The 16,424-nt window shown below is 43.3% G+C and overlaps 1 protein-coding gene across 1 annotated transcript in view; it reads right to left on the bottom strand.

Annotated features, from left to right (window-relative positions):
* si:dkey-175m17.7 (uncharacterized) overlaps positions 1 to 9,964 on the bottom strand; it is a 28,768-nt gene extending 18,804 nt beyond the window's left edge. Inside the window, exon 1 of the mRNA XM_068331679.1 lies at positions 9,657 to 9,964. The gene's annotated coding sequence lies outside the window, so the exon portion shown is untranslated. The remainder of the gene's footprint in view (positions 1 to 9,656) is intronic.
* Positions 9,965 to 16,424: the final 6,460 nt, after the last annotated feature.

The raw sequence follows: 16,424 nt of genomic DNA, 5'->3' as shown, positions 1-16,424 counted from the left end.
GGCCCGACATTTAATGCTCATTTATTCAAAAGACCAAACCTGTTTGCAGATAATCCCAGCTAATCCAGCAATGAGGATCCCTGGTAGGTCAATCACCAAAGCCGCATTCAATGATCTGCAGCAACTTTCATACTCTGATCAGACATGGCAGCACAGTGCATATACACTGCTTGCATTGTAACCCATTCATTCTGCCTCCGAAATAAACCAAATGAACAGAATCCTTCAGGCCAACTAGAAACGAGCATTTGTCCAGGCCATGGTATAAGCAGAAGGTCATCACATACCCAACAACACACAGCCGGAGAGAAAGCTTTCTCACCGAGACACAGCATAGACTAGGTAAACCACTTCAAAATATGCACTTGGTAGTAAAATATATTTTTTATCACATTATTAAATTGCCTTAATCGTTGATGTCATTAAACAGCTCGGAGCGGTTATAACATTTCTTGATCTTTTAAGACTTTATACTCATTTTGACTAGTCATTATAAATCTGCTAAAAAATATTAATTTGTCATTAAAGTGAGAGTCCATTGTGATCCACACAATGTTCATCACAGAATCGTGCAAAAACTACAAGCTGCATTTCAATAACATTTAGTGGGAGGATGAGTCTTTGGCCATAGTATAATCTTTTCTCTAACGTTGCAACACCTTCAACATCTCCTTTAATTTCTAAGGAAATTATTCATGGATCTTGGATGAGAAATCAGGTAAGTGTGAGGAATTGTAATCCATATTTGTGTGCACATTTCTAATGATCCAAATTATGATTATGTATCGATGAGTTTGACCTTAGATGAATTAAGAAGGGACTGTTAAATGTTGTTAAAGGTATCTGCTAAATTACTAAATTAACCTCAGCTACAACTTGTGTTTCATGCAAATTCTATTATGCTAACACATGAAACTACAGTTTTTTAAATGATCAGCTCACATCATAAATGGTTCTAACAATATCTGGGCCATGAAGTTGAGTGTGAATGAAATGGAATTTATTTTGGTGCTTTTCAAAACAAAATTAGCTTATAGTATTCAAGGGCAGTGAATATGCATGGTGCATTTTTTCATAAAGAAACGCTCCAACTTGAACCAGCCATTACATCACATTATATTTGCCACTGAAACATAAAACTTAAAGAAAACTATTTAACTTCTCATTGGTGGGATTTTCATTTTAATCTTTAACCATATTTTTTAAGAATCTGTGTGGGATTCAGGGAACACAACACAAATATACCGAACAGACACTCAGAATAACACTGACAAGAAAGAAAAGGAACAAAGAGAAAATACAGGGAGGACAGATTATAACGTGACACTGTAAAGACTTCAGGGGAGTAAGGAACACGTCAAAACAGTACGGGGATGCCTTTGGCCTCAACACAACAGAGTTACCGACCCAGAGAGAAATCAAACCACGCTCCAGTGTCCCCATGCTTATATCCACACAGTCTGGTGATGGTATCCTCAGCTCTCTCTTTTTTTTTTCCTTTTTCAGCCTTGCCTGTGGTAGAGGGGGGTGGGGGATACATTGACCCAGATTTATCATGGTGGAAGTCACTATCACTCTGATCACTTTTCTCTCACACACTGTAAACTGCAGGCTGGCTAGTGGCCCTTTCACTCAGTCATGGCCATCGCTCCAGATAGTGAGGTCTGCAGAGAAACTCTAAAATAAATCTAAAATAAATCACAGCAGCGACGGCCTGCAAATTTTACTTGATAATAGAATATATTACCATACAAATTACAAAAGTGCTGCATTTGATTGGCAGCAAAACCTGAAGCTTTGTGAAATAAGAACTACATTACTTCTGATTTTTGACACCAGACATAATAATTTCTCTTCGGGCATTATTAAAGTACCTTATATAAAATAAAAAATAAAAAATCTGTGCCAGAAAACACTGAGGGACTTCTTTATCTCAGTATGCCGCTTTGTATTTCTACTCTGCTAAACACATTTCCCGACCAAATTTTTCTCACAGCTGTGTTTTCTATTCGATTTTCAGAAATGAAATATTGATTCTCAGATAAAATACCTCAATCAAAACTGAGCGTATTAAATAATTCTTGAGGAGGTTCCAATGAAACAGTGTTTAGTTAAGTGTGTGTGTGTGTGTGTGTGTGTGTGTGTGTGTGTGTGTGTGTGTGTGTGTGTGTGTGTGTGCATGTGTGTGTAATCAGCCCACTTGGCTCTTTACAACACAGCAATGAAGTCAAAAGGCTCTGCCGACATACAGAACATGCTGACACACACATGCTGGGCAGTATTGTGTGTTTGCTGAGACTTTCAAAAATGAGTCTCCTCCATCTGCTTCACTTTGAGCAGCAGGCAGAATGGATTCTTATCAAATGAGCAAACTGTTGCTTTGATGACCAAATTAACAGGCTTCATTTTTGTTGATTCCACTATTACACTCTTCCTCTGTTAACTGGCAGATTCCAAATTCGAGGTTACAGCCAATCTGGCAGCTCTGGAAAGAGAGAGCAGCGCAGACAAAGTGAACAAATGAACAAACTGAGCTCATAACTGACTAATGAACAGATTAAAAAAGGGGGAATTCTATTCAGTTTGATGGCTAAAACTCTGGGAGCACAAGACAATCTGTAACGTTTAACTGCTTTGCTTGTATTAAATCAGTGGTTCTTAACCGGGGTTTGATCGAACCCCAGGGGTTCGGTGAGTCGGTCTCAGGGGTTCGGAGGAGACGGAGGTCAAGACAAAACACCCGACACGATGTGTCAGGTGTTTTCGCCGAACATACACTAATCACTGTGTACGTTTGACACATCGTGTCAATTCGTGATGACATGCCCCCCTTAGCCATCACTTGCTGCAGGTGATCACCCTACATTGATTAGCCTACCTGTGCTACATGGCATTTTTCACACTCAGTTGTCGATTTATGCCTGTCGTGATGGTACCTCATCTGATTGCTTTCTTAATATTTTAATAATAGTAGCTACGTTGAGCTAAAACAGAAAGTGGTCGGACGAATATGTGCAACGTGAATTTACATGTACTGTATAACGGAACGTGATGGGAGTCAGCGTTCTGCATGATTTGCAATGTCAAGTTGAGCAACTCTAGTCTCATACTGGCAAAAATAGAGGATTACTTCCTTAAGCTGCATGGAAAACAAAAGAAACAGACTTTGCTGTGAAAATGACATAAGAGTAGCACTTGAAAAGGTGAAGCTGTGCATATCTGAACTGGTCTCTCAATAACAACAGCAGAAGTCACACTGATTTGCAGGTAGGTCATTTCATGTGAGTTCATGCACTGTCTTGGTTTTGTTCTTTGAAAAAGGTGATATTAATGCACAGTTCATTAAATACACCAGTAAAACATATACTTGTCTTAAATTTGAAAAATAATTTTTTTTTTTTTTTACTAAAGAAGGGTTTGGTGAGTGAGCATATGAAGCCGTCAGGGTTTGGTACCTCCAACAAGGTTAAGAAACACTGTATTAAATGTTGGACTGCACTGGCAAGACAGATAGATGATTGAAAAGAGCCCATTTTTGACAACTTGGAATGAGACTCAGTGAAGAAACTGTAATTCAGAGAAACCAATGCCCCCCCCATGACCTCAAAGATAGCAAAATAATAAAATGTTGTAAAAATAGCCTCAAACGTGCCTAAAATAAGCAAAATAAAGAAACCAATTATGAGATGCACACATTCTTCTTTACAGTTTACAGTTATGTTTTGTTTCTTTATGTTGTGGCTCAACTACATTCCAAGTGCATATGTAAGTGTATGTGGGGCTGCATTATATATCTATATGGAATCCTGTATGATTTCAGAGGAGGAGGGAAAAGTGTGAATAAGTTATGAATCCCTTTCAGAAGTAGTGAGGGGGGAATAGCCAGCGAGGAAAAACAAGTGATGGAGTCAGCTACTGATATTAGACTGAATAAATACTGGAAAAGGGCTGATCAAGGAGAGGAAAACAGAGATCTATATACTTCATATATAACATTTCAGGAATGTATTCCAAGATTGGCATTCCTGTTCGCTGCTTCAGGATTCCAACCCAAGAAAGTTGAAATAAGACTGAACACCACTGAGCAACATAAAAAAACACATAAAATCGATGCAAGTAAAACAGATTATTTCATCTGGAAAGGAGCAGCGTGAGTGTGTGGGACGAGGAGAGGGCATGACTTGTGGACAGCAGAGACGATCACGGTATAGATTTTGGCAGGATGGTGTACGGTGTCTGGTTGCAGGGATGGTGCAGTGAGTGTTTTGGGGTGGTGAGGGAGTGTTTTTGGGAGATGTACGCTGTCTGGCTGGGCTAAATTGATGGTGGTCTTTCTGTTCCCTCTCTCTCCGCCCCCCACACCCCCGTACGCAGCTCCTCCATCAGATTCACCTGACAGCATAACACCCATGCAGCTGAGTGGACAATACCAGGACAAGAATCAATAATATGAGGATTTATGCTTCATTTGGGATGGAGGAAGTTTTGCTCTGCTGCATGAAAAAAAAGGCTTTTTGAGATAGGGGATGGCGGCGTTCAGTGAGTCACTGGTTTCCAGAGGCTGAGGAGCAGGAGGTGTCTGCGAGTGGGTTGTCCACATCTCCCAATCTCTTCTTGTGTTTAGATCTGAATTGGCACAAAATGAAAGAATTCTTGAGTTCTCTATTCGTACGGTCACACTCACTCATAACCCAACTGGCAGACGGAGAGCAATAGCACAAAGGGGGAAGATGCTAAGATGTTCATCATACTCTACCTCACAGCACTGAGGGTCATAGATGCCATAGATCTTACATGTTCTACATCCACATACGCAAACTCAGGAAAAAGATTGGTTGGGATGTTAGAGGAATAATTTTCACACATATTTATTTACTTATAAAAATAGTTCCTAGCCTTGACCAGTGATTGTCAGGAGGCTCCTCTTGTTGGATCATCATCAGGATGTCACTGATAAATACATGACCTTAAAACTTTCACATAACGTTTAATTACCGAGTTTTAAAGGTTTTCTTTTATAGTGCCAGGCTATTCCTCCCCCTTAGTTTACAGCTTTCATGCTATGCTAAGATGTACCTTCATATAAGTTAAGAAATGATAAGATAATCATTTATTCATCCCACATATTTATCTAATAGATGCATAATCATCTTAAATAACTCTTGGCTTAGATTGCTGAATTAATCCTAAAAAATCAGACCAAAGTAAAAAGTATGAGATGAAATATATAATATATACAGTATATATATGTTATATATTTCATTCATATTTTATATGTATTTATATATAACACACACACTCACACACACACACACACACCCACACACACATATATATACTGTATATAAGACCTCAAATTGTATCTTAATCTGATGCAGCTTGAGTCAGATTTGATCTACAGTACGTATCTTCAGACGTCATTGAGCTAGATAGATCTTGTAGAAACACTGTCTCAAATAACTATCGAGCTAATAATGGTGCCAATGTAATTCCAGATTCCAGGGTGTTCTTGTTAGATTCTAGGTATACTGCAAGGGTAATACTCTCACGGGACTGTTGCTTTCAGGAGCAGTGACATAATGGGAAACTGAGCTGCCTTGGCGGGGTTTGGCAATCTCTGAGCGTTGTCTAGTTTTACATGAGAGTCTGAGAGCAGCCAACTGTGAGCAAATATTGGTCTCCTGAATGAAAGGAAAGGAGGCACAAATCATCAGGGAAGCAGCAAACTATCACATTTGTCTAGATATAAGCATTCAGGCATGATTTGGCAGACAATTTTAACAAGACAGATATCAGAGCAGACTCTTGGTGTGTTTCAGAACACTAAAAATACATTTAGGGACAACCTTCCACAGAGGGAGGTGGGAGACAGATAGGAGTACAATATCTGTAAAATGGTTTTTATGACTGACTGAATGTTTATGATTTTATGGGAAACTGTCCTTGAGTATTGACAAATGAAAACTTGATCAACACACACACACACACACACACACACACACACACACACACACACACACACACACACACACACACACACACACACACACACACACACACGCACACACACACACACACCAAAGTGGAGGCGCTAGCAGAACATATTGTAGATGGGAAACAGCAGCAGAGAGCCCGCCTGCTGCACATACCCTATGAATGATAATGATTGAATTCTCAAACATCCTGCACAGATGGCTGCTCGCCAAACTGTGCGAAAAATCCCTTTTAATGAGATTTTGTAACACAAATTTCTACAACAAGTCATTCAGACACCGACTGGAAGAGAGGAATAAGCAGTTTTGCACATGCTAATGTGTCTCATTGTGTGATCAGTTTTATCTGTATTCAGATTAAATAATCACTTGGATGTTAGTCACAATACTTTGGAATTCAAACCTACTCTGAAATCTTACTTGATGATCCGAAGCATGTGTTTTATTTATCCATCAATAAAGTTCTATCGCATCTCATCTCAGCTTCTGTAATAAACTTAAATAAGGGTTTACAAGGGGTAGAAAAAAGAATATGGATTAAAGTCATTATGAGTCACTTTTTAATCAGGCTTACGTTTCACATCTAACGATTTAAGATTAACTTGGAACAAAGGAAAATGACAACATACAATCCTGTGTTTTCAATGACTCAACTGTGACTCAGAGTATTAAGTCAACAATGCCATAATGGCCCAGTAACGGCACGCCAGCATTTAAGTCACAAAACTACTGATCCTATTTTCTGAAAAAAATCCTTATTGACAAATGATGCATCTCTATGTGTAGTGCTAATGTTAGCATGCCTGCCACATTTGCTTTTCACTGGATCTGCCTGGTTTCACAGTGTCCTCAGAGCTCACACTACAGGCTACAGGGGGGAGTCAAAATAATTACATCACTTAGTCTCCACAGACAGAAAGTTATGGAACCAAATGTGCCAATCAGTGGGCAGTATATTAGGAAACATTCAGCCATCTCCTCTTTCCCTTCATTAGCCAAACTGAAGCTGCATAATACATGGTCATCATAGTAATTCCTACATGTTGCAGGGCTGTAGTTTGTGCAGGGTGTTCCTGAATTCCTATCTTTGCCCTTTATTTACACATATTAAAACATCAAATATTTAATAGCACAGCAAAGCAATACTACTTTATTCTAACAATACTCAGCTATGTCAGCACAAAGTAATGACCCGTTGTAGGTCTGAATAATAAAACAGGATCTTAACCTCCAATTTGATGATGAATCCAGAATATGATTATCCCGGAATAGAAGGCTGAGAATAGAAACTGACAAAAGCAGCTCGGAGGAAGGTTTTGCGGGTGATGAGAATTTGAATTCTCTGTCACAGGAAGATAAGGAGAGTAGGAATATGCTGAGAATATATGCTAAGAATTAACTTTAATAGACACACTCATGGCTAGTGACTGCTCTGAAATAATCAGCACTAACAAAATGTAGTCTGATGTAACGACCCGTCCAGTGGACGCCACCCAAACTCTGACAAACTGCATCTTACAGATATAGTGTAAGAAAACACCATCACCCAGACGGACTGGTGAAGGCATCATCATGTTGTAATGCAGAGGCCGGCTCTGTAGCAGTAACCAATCGATATCGCTGAGGCACAGGTCCAGAACTACTACTGTGTATTAGGTCCACAAAACATTTAGTCCCCCGCCGACTATTCCCTGAGTAAAATAACACCAATTTGTTCCAACTTTGCTCATTCTGACACAAGACTGCTCAACTTGAAATAAATAAATAAACAAATAAACATCTGTTACTTGCAGCTGGGTGAAAACAATCTGTATTTGTTTCCCTCTCTGGATTTTATGCCAGATCATCATCGGATCCTTGAAGGAAACCTCGACATGATGACTGTGCATGAAAGCAACAACACCCCGAGGCCGTCACAGCCTCCCCCTCAGCCTCACAGCGGGCCTGCAGCGTCAACACTCAAATGATCATTATTAATGTTAGAGGGACTGGAGCAACACTGGGATCATTCAGTCATGTCCAAAAGAGTTGTAATACTTACAAAACTAAAACAAATCTCACATTTGACCTTTGAAGCGATAAAATCATTATGAATTACTCATGAATTATCATCACATCCCTGTAATCATGGCTACACTCTTCAACATTCAATACAGAAACTCTCACTGAGTTTATGCATTGAATGGATGCATTTTTGTGGACATAAATTTTCAGTTTTGGATGACGTAGCTTAGTCTTTTTTCATCCCAACCTTTACCAGAGTCACCAACATGAGATCTACGTCACTAAAACTGTCGGTGAGGATTGAAACATGTCTGAAGTCAACAGGAAATATGACAGTAAATACATTCTTAAATCTTTGGTTAACAAACTAGCTCAAACAAACTGTTTAAATATAATTACTTTCTTGTTAGAACATGAAGTGTCAGTTAGCACCTCTACACAGCTGTCCAAACTCTAACCACTTAATGTACTCAACCTCAAATACACTCCAACTTTGACTTCCTAATGGAGCTTTCACGTTGCTTTCATCAGTCCATAAGCTCTTGGTAGCACTTAGACCCAAGACAGACATGCTTTTACTTTCCTAACCTTTATTTATCTTCCCTCGCCACCAATGAAATGAGAAGGATATGGGATGTGGAAATGGGTTCTATCCATCCATCTGTCACTGCATTGATGGCTTTTGCCGTTTGTATTTTGTTTTCCAGGGTTACAAGTTGACATTAGATTCATTGTGTGAAAAGGATTTGTCCCCATGAAGGTTTTTGGGCCAAAATTTCACTAAACTATATCTACACATCCCCCCATATAGTGGCGAAGAATCCTTTGATATCTAATAATTAGTTTTAATTATGAAAATTTAACTTTGAACAGATCTTCATTTACCAAGACTTGTCATTCACAGGTACTAGTTATTTCTAGCTGTCTTTCCTTAATGCAGAGCGCATGTGGCAGGCATCCTGAGTCATGTTTGTTGGAGGTTGATTTGTGCAAATCTGACACCGCTGGGCTGGATAACATCAGAAGCATCAACTGTGTCACTAAACCTCCAACTAACACAAGCACATTCTGCAAATGTCTCTTAAGTTGCATCACACCTGAGGCAGTAATATACCAAAAATACAAGCTGATTATACATTTCTCCTCTGCAATGAAAATACAGTACGTGTTGCCATCCTGCGGGACAGTAACTACAAATCTATTCGTGTTTACGCCGCTAGATGGTGGTGCGCCTGATTCGTATGAATGTTTAATCTCTATTGCACATTATTTGAATGATTAACACGAAAGGAAGCTGACGGGACAAGCCTGTCCCCTCAGTCTGTTTAGACGCGTCTAATAAAGGGTTCTTTATTATTAGCCTGCTTCCACATGCGGGCAGTGAATACCCCCATAAATAACGCACTCGGACACACATGACAACAATCCATCAGCAGCAACGTGGACAAATTTATGGTTTTAATAAATGTCACGCTAAAGTTACAAATGAGGCCGTGATCATTCTGTGGTGTGAGCTGGATGTGACCAACACGTAGAGCTGACAGCGGCTTAGCGCAGCCTGATGATTGGGGGGGTGGGAGGGTTGGGGATAGGGGGGGACACAGGCGACAGGCCCGCTCCGACCGTAAAGGACCGGTACCGAAAAGAAACAGAACTTACATCAACAGCCGCAGTCTGTCAGTGTTTGCGTCATTTAAGAGAAATCCGCATGTCTGTTACGGCCCCGCGTAGCTCGACCCGATGCTGTGGTACGATCCAGATGTGTGACACCTTCCCTGCCTGCTCGCCTCCGCTCACAAGTTAGAAACGGTTGGTTTTTTAAAAAAAAAACCCCCAAACAAAACAGAAACAAAAAACAGCTGCTTTGGTAATGAGGTGCTCTGTCCTCATCTAAAATAAACAAATGAATAAATGTAACAGGGGTGCTTGGCTAACTCAGCTGGCGTCACGTCCGAGCGTGTGTCACTCCGAGCTGCGACGCATGTGTGAGGAGACGCTGACGGGGAGGTGGGCTCTATTGTCTCCGCTGTGGATGACATCATCCCAGACCAATGGCGAGACGCACGAGACATTCAGGGCTCGGGGGCGAGCACGCAGCACGCGGCACGTGCGGAGTTGTGGCGGAAGAAGAGGATGAGGAAGGAGAGGAGGCGGGACCGTGTTAGAATTAGAATATAAAATAATACAATGGAATATGAAATAAAATATTTACATCTACGTTATGTTTTTGGGTAAATTGTAGGTTAGGCTTACTTGTAGCCAAGGCTTTTTTTTTATTATTTTTTTTTTACAATGTCCAATTTATTTTAAACAATGACTTTTAATATGCCGTATTTGCTGCTGTCACATGATGAAAGCAGTTCTCTCCTGAATGCCATCATTTACACAATAAGCTACACAAATAAAAAACATTTGTATGTGTAAAAAACATTTAATCAGGATAGACAGCTGAATGAAGTTACTTGTATTTTACTAGACCAGTGGTTCTTAACATTGTTGGAGGTACCGAACCCTGACGGTTTCATATGCTCACTCACCGAACCCTTCTTTAGTTAAAAAAAACATGAGACATGGTTTATCTTTAAAATGTCTTTTTTATATATTAAAAATATTCCTTTATACCCCCCCACACACACACACACACACTGAAATAATCTATATTAGTATGCTATTTCTGGCAAAGCCGTCTTAGAAAACTGCTTGATGATTGGTTCAGTGTCACACTGGCCAGAAATGATCTTCTCATTGTATGAAATGAATGTGAATGGAGTGAGTGCAGTGAGTGGCGACACTTAATCTGATTTCTTTGCATCTTTTTCTTGTGACCCTGTTGTGTATTTTTTTGATGCTTGCAGAGAGGCAGCTACAAAGTCTGTACTCTTTGCCAGTCCCGTCATATTTTACCAAATCATTTCTTTAGCCCCGAATTAAAAGCCCTGTAAAAGAATCCAAGACATAACTGACGCCTAATAACCATTGGCAGAAACTGTATGTTCACCATCTGTTCTTGTCTGTGGATCTTGTCTGCTCTTTATTCCCAGAACTTCATGCAAGCCTCTAAACCACTAGCTGGTCTCTCTTGCTGTGGTTACATCTGAGCTGTGCATTTCCTGTATCCTCCGCTATGCACATTGAAACACCTCCACATTAATAATCACAACGTCACCTCATTTTGCTGCTGTTGCTAAAAAGGCCACCACTTCTTGACAGATTGACTCACCCATCAGTTGGGACACTTCACTCACCCGCCTCAGTTCAGCCACCACCACCACCACCACCTGTGATTGTGTAGTGAGAAGAAAAACTCACTCAGATGCTCAAACGACTGGACAGACATTATACTGTGCGGGTAGGGATATGGAATTACCTGCTACATGTGGTAATGTCATGATGTGTGAATCTGATAATCTCAATCATTGCATTCACCACCGGCTCTGAAATAGATAATGCGAGTATGGTTTTGTGTCATGTGTATGTGTAATCTGCTGTTATAATTCAACATCCCTTTGTGTGTTTAGCCTCATCCTCACGGTTCTTGTACAACACGGGTTTCATTATCGAGTCCTCACACTGTTAAGCTTCACCTCTGGGCAGCAGGCATAGAGGGACAGGCGCTGAATTTCAATGTGTTTCTATCACCTTTGGCCAAAGGTCTATTTATCCAACCTATCTTATAGGATACATAAGACTGTTGAACTATGACTCAGCCGACTGTGTCATTGCCAATGAAGCTTTGTCAGTGTACATGTTAAAGATATCAGAGACCACACACTGAAGATGCTTTACTTCTCATCAAAGAGGTTCTTCAGTCCTGGACGGCTGTTTGGGAATCCCATATTTATCTTAGTTAAATATCTGATGCTGTGTTTTTCATGCCGTGTGCAGCGATTGAGGAATCAACTCATGCTTCAGACTCCAACTGTTCAAGAGCCTCAATCCTATAGACCTTAAGACAAATGGCGTTAAACCTATATGGTTTATGGTTATGCTGATAACCAGATATTTTCTTTACCTGTGTGCATTTGCCTTAGGAGGCTGAGGACTGTCACAGCAGGCTCTTAGCAGCAAGGACAAAACCATCGTAGCCATGAGTATTAAGTCCGTAGCTCATTTCCCGCTCTGTGCAGCACAATGTCAGAGCTAGGAAATAAAGATGACAAGATATAATTAGATATTTGAAAGATGAATGGATTTACTGAGAAATTTTAATCCAGAACAGTGATTTGTGATTTAAACTCATCAGTCCTTATTATAGGCTTTATTCAGTTCGGATGGAAATCCAGATTATTAAGCATATTCATTTAGTTTTGAGACAAAACAGAGTTATAATGAAAACTAATAGAAAAAATAATTTAGTTCTGTAAAGCATGGCAGCAAGTTTGATTCTTATTTCTTATTTATTCTGTCAAACTTACCATCACTGAGGAAATAAGAGCGAGGGAATCCATTAAGATGAGGAGCTCTGTTCTAAACAGACCTTCATCCTACAAAGCATTAGTGTCTCTGGCAGAGACTCCAAAATGTATGGAAGTCATTTTTAATGTTTTAAAAGAATCAATAAAACAAAAAACTATACTTTTTTGAGTTATTGAGTAAAGCAGAAGGTCACTCCATGGTCCACAAATCCCAAGAGTAACAGTGTACCCTCAAGAAATAATTATTATCCTCTGACACAGTGAAGGTTTATTTCCCAATTATTTATTTTATGTCTGCCATAGAAAACCCACAGACTGTGTAAGCTACAACTAGTCAAGTGACTTTTACCCCCCCATCAAGCAATTTTTCCCGTAGGGGATCAATAAAGGACTCTGATTCTGATTCATGTATTAAAAAAATCTTTTTTCTTTGCAGCTACTTAAAAAAAAATCATATCAAGTTCATTTTGAAATACACGAATACATCTAAAATCACCTGAATACAGGATGGATATAATTTCCACATGATTGAGTGTGTAATTTATTAGAGTCATTCCCTTATAAAAAATCCCATGCAATGAGAGAACAGACAGGAGTCCAAAAACAAAGTTCTACAGCAGAGCTTTGACCTTCAATAATTATCTTATGACCCCAGCAATTATCCTGTGACTAGCTGGGGAGGGATCTACTCCGAGGAAGGAACTGTATCAAGAATTAAAAGCACTAAATAATGCATCACTGCCATTTTCTGCAGAGCAAATCTGCCAGTTTACTTCATGTGATTAAAGATAATCTATAGCATCAGAAACCCCTCAGGTAGCACATTTTGGAAGCTGAGTGCATTTACTTTTGCTGGTTTGAGTTTAATAATGTTTTTGCCTTTTTATTAAACAATGGCGGATGCAGGACCTTAATTTTAATTTACATCAGCATACTGGTCCCTTCCTTGAGTGGTCACCTTATCGTGGTGGAGGGGTTTGTGTGTCCCAATGATCCTAGGAGCTAAGTTGTCTGGGGCTTTCTGCCCCTGGTAGGGTCACCCATGGCAAACAGGTCCTAGGTGAGGGACCAGACAAAGTACTGCTCAAAGACCCCATATGATGACAAAAAACACTGACACACGTTTTCCCTTGCCCGGATGCGGGTCACCGGGGCCCCCCTCTGGAGCCAGGCCTGGAGGTGGGGCTCGAAGGCGAGCGCCTGGTGGCCGGGCCTGCACCCATGGGGCCGATCGGGCGCAGCCCGAAAGGACAACGTGGGTCCCTCTTCCCATGGGCTCACCACCTGTGGGAGGGGCCATAGGGGTCGGGTGCATTGTGAGCTGGGCGGTGGCCGAAGGCAGGGACCTTGGCGATCCGATCCCCGGCTACAGAAGCTGGCTCTTGGGACGTGGAATGTCACCTCTCTGGCAGGGAAGGAGCCTGAGCTGGTGTGTGAGGTTGAGAAGTTCCGACTAGATATAGTCGGGCTCACCTCCACACACAGTTTGGGCTCTGGTACCAGTCCTCTCCAGAGGGGTTGGACTCTCTTCCACTCTGGAGTTGCCCATGGTGAGAGACGCCGAGCAGGTGTGGGTATACTTATAGCCCCCCGGCTTGGTGCCTATACATTGGGGTTCACCCCGGTGGACGAGAGGGTAGCCTCCCTCCGCCTTCGGGTGGGGGGCCGGGTCCTGACTGTTGTTTGTGCGTATGCACCAAACAGCAGTTCAGAGTATCCACCCTTTTTGGAGTCCTTGGAGGGGGTGCTGGAGAGCGCTCCCACTGGGGACTCCATCGTTCTGCTGGGGGACTTCAATGCTCACGTGGGCAATGACAGTGAGACCTGGAAGGGTGTGATTGGGAGGAACGGCCCCCCCGATCAGAACCCGAGCGGTGTTCAGTTGTTGGACTTCTGTGCTTGTCACGGACTGTCCATAACGAACACCATGTTCAGACATAAGGGTGTCCATATGTGCACTTGGCACCAGGACACCCTAGGCCGCAGTTCGATGATCGACTTTGTGGTCGTGTCATCGGACTTGCGGCCGCATGTCTTGGACACTCGGGTGAAGAGAGGGGCGGAGCTGTCAACCGATCACCACCTGGTGGTGTGTTGGCTCCGATGGTGGGGGAAGATGCCGGTCCGACCTGGCAGACCCAAACGTATTGTGAGGGTCTGCTGGGAACGCCTGGCGGAATCCCCTGTCAGAAGGAGTTTCAACTCCCACCTCCGGCAGAACTTCACTCACGTTCCGGGGGAGGCGGGGGACATTGAGTCTGAGTGGACCATGTTCCGCGCCTCCATTGTCGAGGCGGCCGACCGCAGCTGCGGCCGTAAGGTGGTCGGTGCCTGTCGTGGCGGCAACCCCAGAACCCGTTGGTGGACATCAGCGGTAAGGGATGCCGTCAAGCTGAAGAAGGAGTCCTATCGGGCCTTTTTGGCCTGTGGGACTCCTGAAGCAGCTGATAGGTACCGGCAGGCCAAGCGGAATGCGGCTTTGGTGGTTGCTGAGGCAAAAACCCGGGCGTGGGAGGAGTTCGGTGAGGCCTTGGAGGACGACTTCAAGACGGCTTCGAAGAGATTCTGGTCCACCATCAGGCGTCTCGGGAGGGGGAAGCAGTGCAGCATCCACACTGTATATAGTGGGGATGGGGAGCTGCTGACCTCAACTCGGGACGTTGTGACTCGGTGGGGAGAATACTTCGAAGACCTCCTCAATCCCGCAGACACGCCTTCCCATGAGGAAGCAGAGTCTGGGTTCTCTGAGGCGCGCTCTCCTATCTCTGGGGTTGAGGTCACCGAGGTAGTTAAAAAGCTCCTCGGCGGCAGGGCCCCGGGGGTGGATGAGATCCGCCCGGAGTTCCTAAAGGCTCTGGATGTTGTGGGGCTGTCCTGGTTGACACGCCTCTGCAACATCGCGTGGACTTCGGGGACAGTGCCTCTGGATTGGCAGACTGGGGTGGTGGTCCCCCTTTTTAAGAAGGGGGACAGGAGGGTGTGCTCCAACTACAGGGGCATCACACTCCTCAGCCTCCCTGGTAAGGTCTATTCAGGGGTTCTGGAGAGGAGGGTCCGTCGGGAAGTCGAATCTCGGATTCAGGAGGAGCAGTGTGGTTTTCGTCCTGGCCGTGGAACAGTGGACCAGCTCTACACCCTCCGCAGGGTCCTTGAGGGGGCATGGGAGTTCGCCCAACCAGTCTACATGTGTTTTGTGGACTTGGAGAAGGCGTTCGACCGTGTTCCTCGGGGGGTTCTGTGGGGGGTGCTTCGGGAGTATGGGGTACCGGACCCCTTGATAAGGGCTGTTCGGTCCCTGTACGACCAATGTCAGAGTTTGGTCCGCGTTGCCGGCAGTAAGTCGGATTCGTTTCCAGTGAGGGTTGGACTCCGCCAAGGCTGCCCTTTGTCACCGATTCTGTTCATAACTTTTATGGACAGAATTTCTAGGCGCAGCCAAGGCGTTGAGGGTGTTCGGTTTGGTGGCCTCAGTATCGCGTCTCTGCTTTTTGCAGACGACGTGGTGCTGTTGGCTTCATCAAGCCGTGATCTCCAACTCTCACTGGAACGGTTCGCAGCCGAGTGTGAAGCGGTTGGGATGAGAATCAGCACCTCCAAATCTGAGACCATGGTCCTCAGTCGGAAAAGGGTGGAGTGCCCTCTCCAGGTTGGGGATGAGATCCTGCCCCAAGTGGAGGAGTTCAAGTATCTTGGGGTCTCGTTCACGAGTGAGGGTACAATGGAACGGGAGATCGACAGGCGGATCGGTGCAGCGTCTGCAGTGATGCGGACTCTGTATCGGTCTGTCGTGGTGAAGAAGGAGCTGAGCCGAAAGGCAAAGCTCTCGATTTACCGGTCGATCTACGTTCCTACCCTCACCTATGGTCACGAGCTATGGGTCGTGACCGAAAGAACGAGATCCCGGATACAAGCGGCCGAAATGAGTTTCCTCCGTAGGGTGTCCGGACTCTCCCTTAGAGATAGGGTGAGGAGTTCGGCCATCCGGGAGGGACTCAGAGTCGAGCCGCTGCTC

Source organism: Antennarius striatus, chromosome 13 (genome assembly GCF_040054535.1).
Source record: "Antennarius striatus isolate MH-2024 chromosome 13, ASM4005453v1, whole genome shotgun sequence".
In the NCBI taxonomy this organism is placed as follows: domain Eukaryota; kingdom Metazoa; phylum Chordata; class Actinopteri; order Lophiiformes; family Antennariidae; genus Antennarius; species Antennarius striatus.
Note: the sequence above shows the minus strand (reverse complement) of the source record. Positions and strands in the feature narration are given on the sequence as shown.